The following is a 10,058-nucleotide window of genomic DNA, read 5'->3' as shown; positions in this document are numbered from 1 at the left end:
CCGTAGTTCACATCGCGACTGGTGAAGATGCTCCAAACCAATTCTAGAAGTTTTAATCACATGTTGTCCATGCCTCCGGTTCTGCCGGCGAGACTGGGGATGATGAAGTGACATACAAACTGCCAGACCGCAGGCAATTGGTTCTTCTTGAACTCACCAATGCCTTTTATCTTCTTCTGATAGCCCATTTGATACAGTGTAGTGCTGACATCCGTCATTGATGGTGTGAAAAACTTAACAGATGGATGAATCAGAAGATTGATGGCTTAAAGGAACTTTTCTTTGTTCAGGATGACCAAAGAATCATTAACAAGGTTTAGATGGATTTCTTGAGGGTTATCGACTGGGCGATATGCAGAAAAGGCACACTTGTAGAGAGTGGAGAGTGGAACAATGTCTGTAAATGCATCAAAAGGTCCAAAAAGGGGATGATTCTTCAAGAACTTGATCATCAGTTTGGTTGGTGCATTGTAAGTTGGTTGATCGTCGAACACCGCTCTGAAATTGCTCGGGGCAATTGTGGGAGAGTCTGAACTAGTTGGGTTCACTGATCCAAAAGCTTTAGATTGTTTCTTGGATGCGCTGAATTTCACCATTGTTCAGTTGGTAAGAGCTTGAAGAATGCAGAGAAGGATTGAGGGTTTTGAGAGCGTAAAGGTTTCTTTGTGGAGACGAAAAGGGTTTTGTAGTGATTTGAAGGAGCGGGAAACGTTTAGGTATTTTGACCTAGGTGAAATTGGGAAAAAAATTGGGTTTATCTTTGAAAAAACATCTTTAATCTTAACCACATATTGACAAAAAGGGATAAAGATTAAAATTGGGATTAACCAAAAAGAAACTCTACATTTAGTGAAATGTCAGATGTAAAATCACGTCTTGAGAACGTGTGGAGGGGGTGAGAAAAATCCGTTGGATAAAGTAGAAGTTGTAACAGATGGGATGGTTTGGGTAATAGGAAGAGACATTTTAGAGGATTTGAATTGGAAAATCTTTTATTTTGTCATCATACCTAAAATAGGTCTGACACAAGGTTTTGGGAGACAAGAATGTGACAGTTTCTCAAAGGAATTTTTTTATTTAATGTTTTATTTAAAAAAGGATCATTAAATAGCACACTATGTTTTTTTGTTTTTCAAAAAGAATAAACTGTCTGTAAAGCAATTAATGTGACTGCAGATGAACACATCATTGCGGATGACTTCTTTGGTATTGCGGATGACTGCAGTGAGAGAAACTGAGAAGAGCACTTGTACAAAAGTTAGCAATAACAAACAAGAAGGACCCATGAAAGATAGATATAATATATGGTTGCGGTACATTGACTGCGGTACACAGAATGTTCCAAAACCATCTATTATCAATAACTTTCAGTTAGAACCGCAATCGAAACCAGGAAGGTCTGCGGTGCCTGTCAATTCAAGAAGAATTTAGGTTCCGAATTCATCATTCCCAACATTTGTAGGAACACATTGAGTTTTGTAGAGTCAAGTGCTTTTGTAAATACATCAGGAATCTCTTCATGAGTAGCGACAAAGATGAGTTCAATATTACCTTTCAGAATGTGGTCTTTGATGAAGTGATACCGTAATTCAATATGTTTAGTCTTGGAGTGCTGAATAGGATTATGAGAAATCGCTATGGCACTTTCAGAGTCACAATAGATTGGTATTCGCAACATTCTGTATCTGTAGTCTAACAGTTGTGTCTTCATCCAAAGGACTGGGGAACAGCAGCTGGTTGCGGCCACTGTGACAACCCGAAATTTCCATTTGTACGAACAATATCTATTCAATAGAAGTCAGTCCAATTTCAGTGATTTTCAGACTTTTCCGAACAAGTTTGTGTACATTAGGGTTTACACTTTAGGAGATATCAGGAGAGTGGATGCTCCTGGGTTTGTGAAATTTGAACATTTCAAGTTTCATAATGTTATAGTCCAAGTTCGAGAATAAAAATATTTTATGTCAAAATATTTCAGGACTATAAATAGTTTTCTGAATTAAATTAATTCATTATTCACAATTCCAACTAGAGAAAAGCCATTTTCTCTCTGACGGATCTTCGGGTTTTTATCCCAGATTGTGAGTAACTCTTTCTAGTAGTGTTAGAATACATATTAGATGCTTATAACATGATTTAGATGGCTAAATCATTAGATCTAGGAGTTTACTCCCCAAGGTGTTCTTGGGCGGTAAACTCCCAAAACGAAGCCAAAACCGACACTTGTGCTTTGAAAAAGCCTTAGACCATTATGTATGCATGTTAGGGACAAGAAAACATACACAAATCCACCCAAGATTGGGAGTTTACGGCCCAGAACTCTCTTAGGCCGTAAACTCCATATTCACACCCTAAATGGTGTTTTAAGGCTCTAGGACTTTAAGGCTTGCATCTACGCTATTTTCCCAAGTAGTTTAAGGTCTTAAACCCATCAAATGACACAAATGAAAGTGAGTTTACGGCCCAAGTGAAGCTTAGGCCGTAAACTCCATATAAATGGACATAAAGGGTGTTTTCATGACACCTAAAGCCCTAGACCTTTACAAGAAATTGTACCCACTTAATGGAAGGACCAAACCACACCAAAATCACTTAACAAAGTGAGTTTACGGCCAAGACATGGTTCTTGGGCCGTAAACTCCTAAAAAGGGCACTAAGGTGTGCCTAATGCCTTCATATGCTAGGAATAAAAGTCTAGAACATATCCCACAAATGCAAGAGACTTGAAAGCAACAAAAACCACACCCCAAGGGAGTTTACGGCCGTAAACTCCAAGGGGAAATGGCCTTGAGGCCGTAAACTCCTATTTGGAGTACTTCTAGACCTTAAACCCTTCCAAGGAATTAGCCACTAAGTTAGAATAATTCTAGAAAGCATTTGGAACTTCAAAACACACCAAACACACATGTTTGGGAGTTTACGGCCGTAAACTCAAGGGTTTACAACCGTAAACTCCATGTGTGATGGTTTATGGAGAGTAAACTCTCATGTAGGGTCCTTTGGAAACCCTAAACTCAAGTACCCTGTCCCACAATAGCTTAGATGAAGTCCTTATGGCTTAAAACACTTATATAAAGTGTTATCTATGTCTAGGATGTCTTTAACATTATCAATTAGTCTTTTGAGTCTAATTGAGTGCATATATGTGTGATTATATGTTCATTAGGATCGTAGTGTGTGCACAAGTCCTCGCTTGACACCTAGCCATCCTATACCGTTCAGTTCATTCCAATCACCAACTACAGGTGAGTTCATACCCCTAATCAATGTTTTAAATGATTTTAAATGCTTTTATGGGGGGGAATACAAGTAGAAACAAACATGTTATTAAATCATTGTTATGTATTTTATAACTGTGTTTGTCATTTAACAGATTTCACATGCTACAAAATGTGATGCATGAAATGGTTTTACATCTTAAAAGCACATTGTTACCAAATGTTTTACTTCTGAAATATTTATTAAAATGGCATCAAGTCATTGTTGATTATTGTTCAAAACCCATGAGATGTCTTACAAAAACCATTTTTCATTCTTGAACTAAACTATGCATATACACTTATATTCTTATATATGTATTGATGTCATAGTTTGCATCTTTCATTTAGTTTCCCATACCCTTGAGTAGTAAGAGTGGGTAAACTTACATGGTCAACTAGTTATATTACAGTAGATTATCATAGGGATAATTTGAAGATAACAAACATTACTTCTATTACAAGGAGTCACACAAGAGTCAGTTCATTCATGAGTCTATACTAGTACATTACTTGATACATGAGTACTTACAGATGTTTACCTGATACTTGAATATGTTTACATATACTTACATGATACATGAACACATTTACATGAACGCATTACATGAGTACCTTTACGTAGATACACTTAACGGTGTACATTAACATGAATTCTAGTATCTCGAATTGCGAGGATGATTTATTAGTACCTTCTGTGTAAATCTTCCCGCCTATTCCACAGTACCTCGGAATATCTAAGACGGGACCCTATCCCATAGTACCTCAGGATACCTAGATGGGCCTCTATCCCACAGTACCTCGGGATATATGTACGGGACTAACCATTCCGGAACTCATCTGTTAGCAACAGTGGGTAATGAACATCTACGGATGCCTACGGTTAATACTTATATTAGGAAATCGATTTGGGACTAACCCTTCCACCCACCTGCTGCTGCTACAGAGGACAATTGGACAATCTTTGGATGCTCGTTAGGTTATACATTTCGCTTAATGCGATGTTGTGTTGGTCCTAGTACCCAGTGACAACACTTACAATATTACATTTTTCCTGTTTACTTTATTTTGACACATTCACATAAACGATGAGTTAGACTAAGCACTTTTAGTGCTAGTCAACACAAAGGAAAAACTATCATTTTACATACAGAACATTCGGGTCTTGGTAGAAGACTACACTTCTTACATACAGAACATTCGGGTCTTGGTAGAAGACTACATTTCATACTTACAAAACATTCGGGTCTTGGTAGAAGACTACATTTCATACGTACTGAACATTCGGGTCTTGGTAGAAGACTACATTTCATACTTATAGAAAATAAGGGTTTTTCTAGGGATTTCATACTTACCTCAACATTTTCATTTAACGATTTGCATGGCCTTCATAACAGATTTTCCAAAACAAGGCAATGACACATATATACTTATGAATTCACCAGCTTTAAAGCTGATACTCGCTTTCAAAATAACTTGTATTCTCAGGTCATCAGTAGACAGGTACGGAGACCAGGTTTTGAGAATACGGAGCAGACAAGTCTCGTCTTTTATTTTGATTGTATATTTGTGGTGTCTTATTACAATGAAAGAACACACATGTATTAAACTTTACTTATAATGCAATGGATGATGTTGTTGCTTGTTTATTATATTACACTGTTGTGATACTGTACATGACGTCCTCCACCCCTGAACGTTTCCGCCGTTCGTGGTTTTGGGGTGTGACAGCCACGTATTATGCTTCTGTGGTAGATAATGAAACACAACTTTGTTTTCTTGAGGACCAGCTGACAAGTATACCTCCTAAAAATTGACAACCACCAGATGTACTTTTTCGATGAAGTTTGCATCCGGCATGATCCGCATCAGTATATTCTTGAACACTGAAGTCATTGCCTGTGGGGTACCATAGACCAAGAGATTTGCTTCCTTTTAGGTACCGGAGAATTTGTTTGGCTGCGGTCATGTGTGAAACTTTTGGGTCAGCCTGATACCGTGCACATACACCAGTTGCAAAGACAATGTCCGGTCGGTTTGCGGTGAGATACATTAAAGAGCCAATGATACCTAGAGGGTTATCGACTGGGCGATATGCAGAAAAGGCACACTTGTAGAGAGTGGAAAGTGGAACAATGTCTATAAATGCATCAAAAGGTCCAAAAATGGGATGATTCTTTAAGAACTTGATCATCAGTTTGGTTGGTGCATTGTAAGTTGGTTGATCGTCGAACACCGCTCTGAAATTGCTCGGGGCAATTGTGGGAGAGTCTGAACTAGTTGGGTTCACTGATCCAAAAGCTTTGGCTTGTTTCTTGGATGCGCCGAATTTCACCATTGTTCAGTTGGTAAGAGCTTGAAGAATGTAAAGAAGGATTGAGGGTTTTGAGAGCGTAAAGGTTTCTTTGTGGAGAGGAAAAGGGTTTTATAGTGATTTGAAGGAGCGGGAAACGTTTAGGTATTTTGACCTAGGTGAAATTGGGTAAAAAAAATTAGGTTTATCTTTGAAAAATCATCTTTAATCTTAACCACATATTGACAAAAAGGGATAAAGATTAAAATTCGGATTAACCAAAAAGAAACTCTGCATTTAATGAAATGTCAGATGTAAAATCACGTCTTGAGAACGTGTGGAGGGGGTGAGAAAAATCCGTTGGAAAAAGTAGAAGTTGTAACGGATGGGATGGTTTGGGTAATAGGAAGAGACATTTTAGAGGATTTGAATTGGAAATCTTTTATTTTGTCATCATACCTAAAATAGGTCTGACACAAGGTTTTGGGAGACAAGAATGTGACAGTTTCTCAAAGGAATGTTTTTTATTTAATGTTTTATTTAACGAAGGATCATTAAATAGCACACTATGTTTTTTTGTTTTTCAAAAAGAATAAACCGTCTGTAAAGCAATTAATGTGACTGCGGATGAACACATCATTGCGGATGACTTCTTTGGTATTGCGGATGACTGCAGTGAGAGAAACTGAGAAGAGCACTTGTACAAAAGTTAGCAATAACAAACAAGAAGGACCCATGAAAGATAGATATAATATATGGTTGCGGTACATTGACTGCGGTACACAGAATGTTCCAAAACCTTCTATTATCAATAACTTTCAGTTAGAACCGCAATGGAGACCAGGAAGGTCTGCAGTGCCTGTCAATTTAATATGAATTTAGGGCCCGGATTCATCATTCCCAACATTTGTAGGAACACATTGAGTTTTGTAAAGTCCAGTGCTTTTGTAAATACATCAGCAATCTCTTCATGAGTAGGGACAAAGATGAGTTCAATATTACCTTTCAGAATGTGGTCTTTGAGGAAGTGATACCGTAGTTCAATATGTTTAGTCTTGGAGTGCTGAATAGGATTATGAGAAATCGCTATGGCACTTTCAGAGTCACAATAGATTGGTATCCGCAGCATTCTGTATCTATAGTCTAACAGTTGTGTCTTCATCCAAAGGACTTGGGAACAACAGCTGGTTGCGGCCACGTATTATGCTTATGCGGTAGATAATGAAACACAGCTTTGTTTTCTTGAGGACCAGCTGACAAGTCTACCTCCTAAAAATTGACACCCGCCAGATGTACTTTTTCGATCAAGTTTGCATCCGGTATGATCCGCATCAGTAAACGCTTGAAGACTGAAGTCATTGCATGCGGGGTACCATAGACCAAGAGATTTGCTTCCTTTTAGGTACCGGAGAATTTGTTTAGCTGCGGTCATGTGTGTCACTTTTTGGTTAGCCTGATACCTTGCACATACACCAGTTGCAAAGACAATGTCTGTTCGGCTTGCGGTGAGATACATTAAAGATCCAATGATACCTCTATAAGTCTTGTGATCCACAGATTCGCCAGAAGGATCAGCAGAGATCTTATATCCGAAGGCCATAGGAACCTTATCCGAGGAGCAGTTGTCCATAGAGTATTTCTTCAAAATTTCAGTGGTGTATTTCTCTTGATGAATGAATATCCCTTGCTGAATTTGTTTGACTTGAAGACCTAGAAAGAAGTTAATCTCTCTATTCATGCTCATTTGAAATTTTTTGTCATGAGCTTAGCAAATTCATCCACCATTCCTTGATCCGACGATCCGAAGATGATATCATCCACATATATTTGTACGAGCATAAGGTGAGAACCGTTTGCTTTTCTAAATAGCGTGGGATCATTCACTCCTCTTTTGTAGCCTAAAGAGACTAGGAATTCAGAAAGAGTCTCATACCGAGCTCTAGGAGCTTGCTTCAGACCGTAGACTGCCTTTTGAAGCTTGTAGTAGTGATCAGCGAACTCGATACTTTCAAAGCCGGGAGGTTGTTGAAGATACACCTCTTCTTTCAATTCCCCATTGAGAAAAGCGCTCTTAACGTCCATTTGGTGTACTTTGATGTTTTTGTGGGAAGCATATGCTAAGAAGATTCGGATTGCTTCCATTCTAGCCACCTGAGCATATGTTTCATCGTAGTCAACGCCTTCCAGTTGACTATAGCCTTTAGCAACTAGTCTTGCCTTATTTCTGATAACCGCACCAGATTAATCTAGGTTGTTCTTGAACACCCATCTTGTACCAACAATAGTATGGCCTTGTGGAATGGGAACAAGTTGCCACACTTTGTTTCTTTCAAATTCTTCCAGTTCTTCTTGCATTGCATAAATCCAATCTAGTTCCAATAATGCTTCGTTGATAGATCGAGGCTCGACAGCAGACATAAATGCTGCATAGTGACAATGATCAGATAAATCTTTGGCAGATCGGGTTTGGGTACCTGGGAATGGGTTGCCAATAATTTGACCTAGTGGATGATCCTTCGTCCATACATGTAGACGAAGCAATAGATGATCAGCATCTGCGGTAGAAGGAATGTTTTCAATATCAGAGGTTGCTTCGGATGGGGAAGGAAGTTCCCCCTGGATTTGTGAACAGCCTTCGGAATCGTATTGACTTATTGGAGAGAGAATGATATTTTCTTGAGTAGTTGAGAGAGGTTCCCCCTAGATTGCTGAAGGGAGTTCCTCTGGAACCTGAGAAGGTTCCCCCTGGACTGCTGATGGGAGAGAAATGATCCTTGAGTCAGTTCGAGTCTCAATATTCTCTATGATTTCATCATCCGAATCCGAAGATACGTTTGATGGAAGTGATTTTCTGAGAATGGGAGCTTGAGCATCATCAAGTACTGGAACCTCGATGGTTGTAGTATGAACCGGAGTAGAGCTTTCCCCCTCAACCGGAGAGGTGGAAGTATTGAGAGATGCTACTTCGGATAGAGATGGACCAGAAACATCAGCGTGTTGTTGTTGAGCAGTTCGAGATACAAGAACTTCGGATAGATTTGCCATTTCAATAGGGTCGAAAAGATCATCATAATTTACTTCAACCAGGTTTAGAGGACCTGAAGAAGCAGGAATGTCGCTTTCCATGATGGCAATGGTTTCAGTAGATGGAGGGGTGTTGCGGATGTAAGAGTCGTCGAACTTCACATCAAAACTTTCAATGATTAGCCTTGTACGTCTTATGAGAACCCGATACGCAACCTTATTTGTGGAGTAACCGAGAAAGATGCCTTCATCACACTTCGGTGCAAATTTGTTAAGCTGGTCTCTGCTGTTGATCACAAAACATCTACACCCAAAGATGTGAAAAAAACGAACATTTGGCTTTCGGTTGTTGAGACCCTCATATGGTGTCTTGTTGAGGCATTTGCACACAACACTTCAGTTCTAAACAAACCATGTGGTTGCTACAGCTTCAGCCTAGAAGTAAAGAAGAAGATGTGCGAAGTTGAGCATGGATCTGGCTGCTTCAACAAGGGTGCGGTTCCTTCGCTCTACTACACCATTTTGTTGAGGTGTATACAAAGCTGAAAATTTATGAGAGATACCTTTTGACACCAAGAAGTTTTTGAGAGGATGATTAGTGAATTCAATGCCATTGTCACTGCGGATGCGTCTTACAGGAAGCTTGATACGGAGTTCAATTTCTTTGATGAAATTTATTAGAATCTGCGGTGTTTCGGATTTGAGTATGAGAAAGAATACCCAAGTGAAGTGAGTGAAGTCATCAACTATAACTAGTATATATTTTTTATGATGGAGACTGGCTACGGTTGATGGACCGCAGAGATCAATGTGGAGAAGTTCAAGTGGTTCGGATATAGAGGAGTCAATCACCATAGGGTGACTTGCTTTTGATTGATTACCACATTCACAAGCAGGACATAGAGTGTCATTGCTAAACTTGAGAATGGGTAGACCTCTGACCAATTCTTCAGTGACTAAGGAATTGATGTATTTGAAGTTGAGATGAGCGAGCTTGCGGTGTCATAACCAGCTACCTTCGGATATGACTTTTGAGAGAAAGCACAACTGCGGTTTACCAATGATGAGAGAGACATCCATAGGATACATGGTGCTCTCGGATCGTGACTTGATTAAACAAGTGCTTTTATCACTCGTCATGATGTAACAGAATTGATCATCAAACTCCACTCGATGTTCTGCCTTATTGTGACATCCCTATTTTTCACGGCCTAAAAATACCGATTTTGTTTATGCTTTGTAAAAATCAGAGTACTTCTTTTCATAAAAATGTTCAGAATTTATTCCCAGAAAAACATGATAAATACGTTATCAAAACATTTTCGAAGAAACGTATTTTATTCATTTTAAAACATTTGGGATGTCATCGTTAATACAGAAACATAAGCATAAACGGAACTTACATTTATTTACACTAGTGATCTGTATCTCTTTAATCTCTCAGTGTAATGTGACTTCATATCAACACCTGTTATATAAATAAA

The sequence above is a fragment of the Lactuca serriola genome, chromosome 4 (genome assembly GCF_051521515.1).
Source record: "Lactuca serriola cultivar US96UC23 chromosome 4, Lser_US96UC23_V15, whole genome shotgun sequence".
In the NCBI taxonomy this organism is placed as follows: Eukaryota; Viridiplantae; Streptophyta; class Magnoliopsida; order Asterales; family Asteraceae; genus Lactuca; species Lactuca serriola.
Note: the sequence above shows the minus strand (reverse complement) of the source record.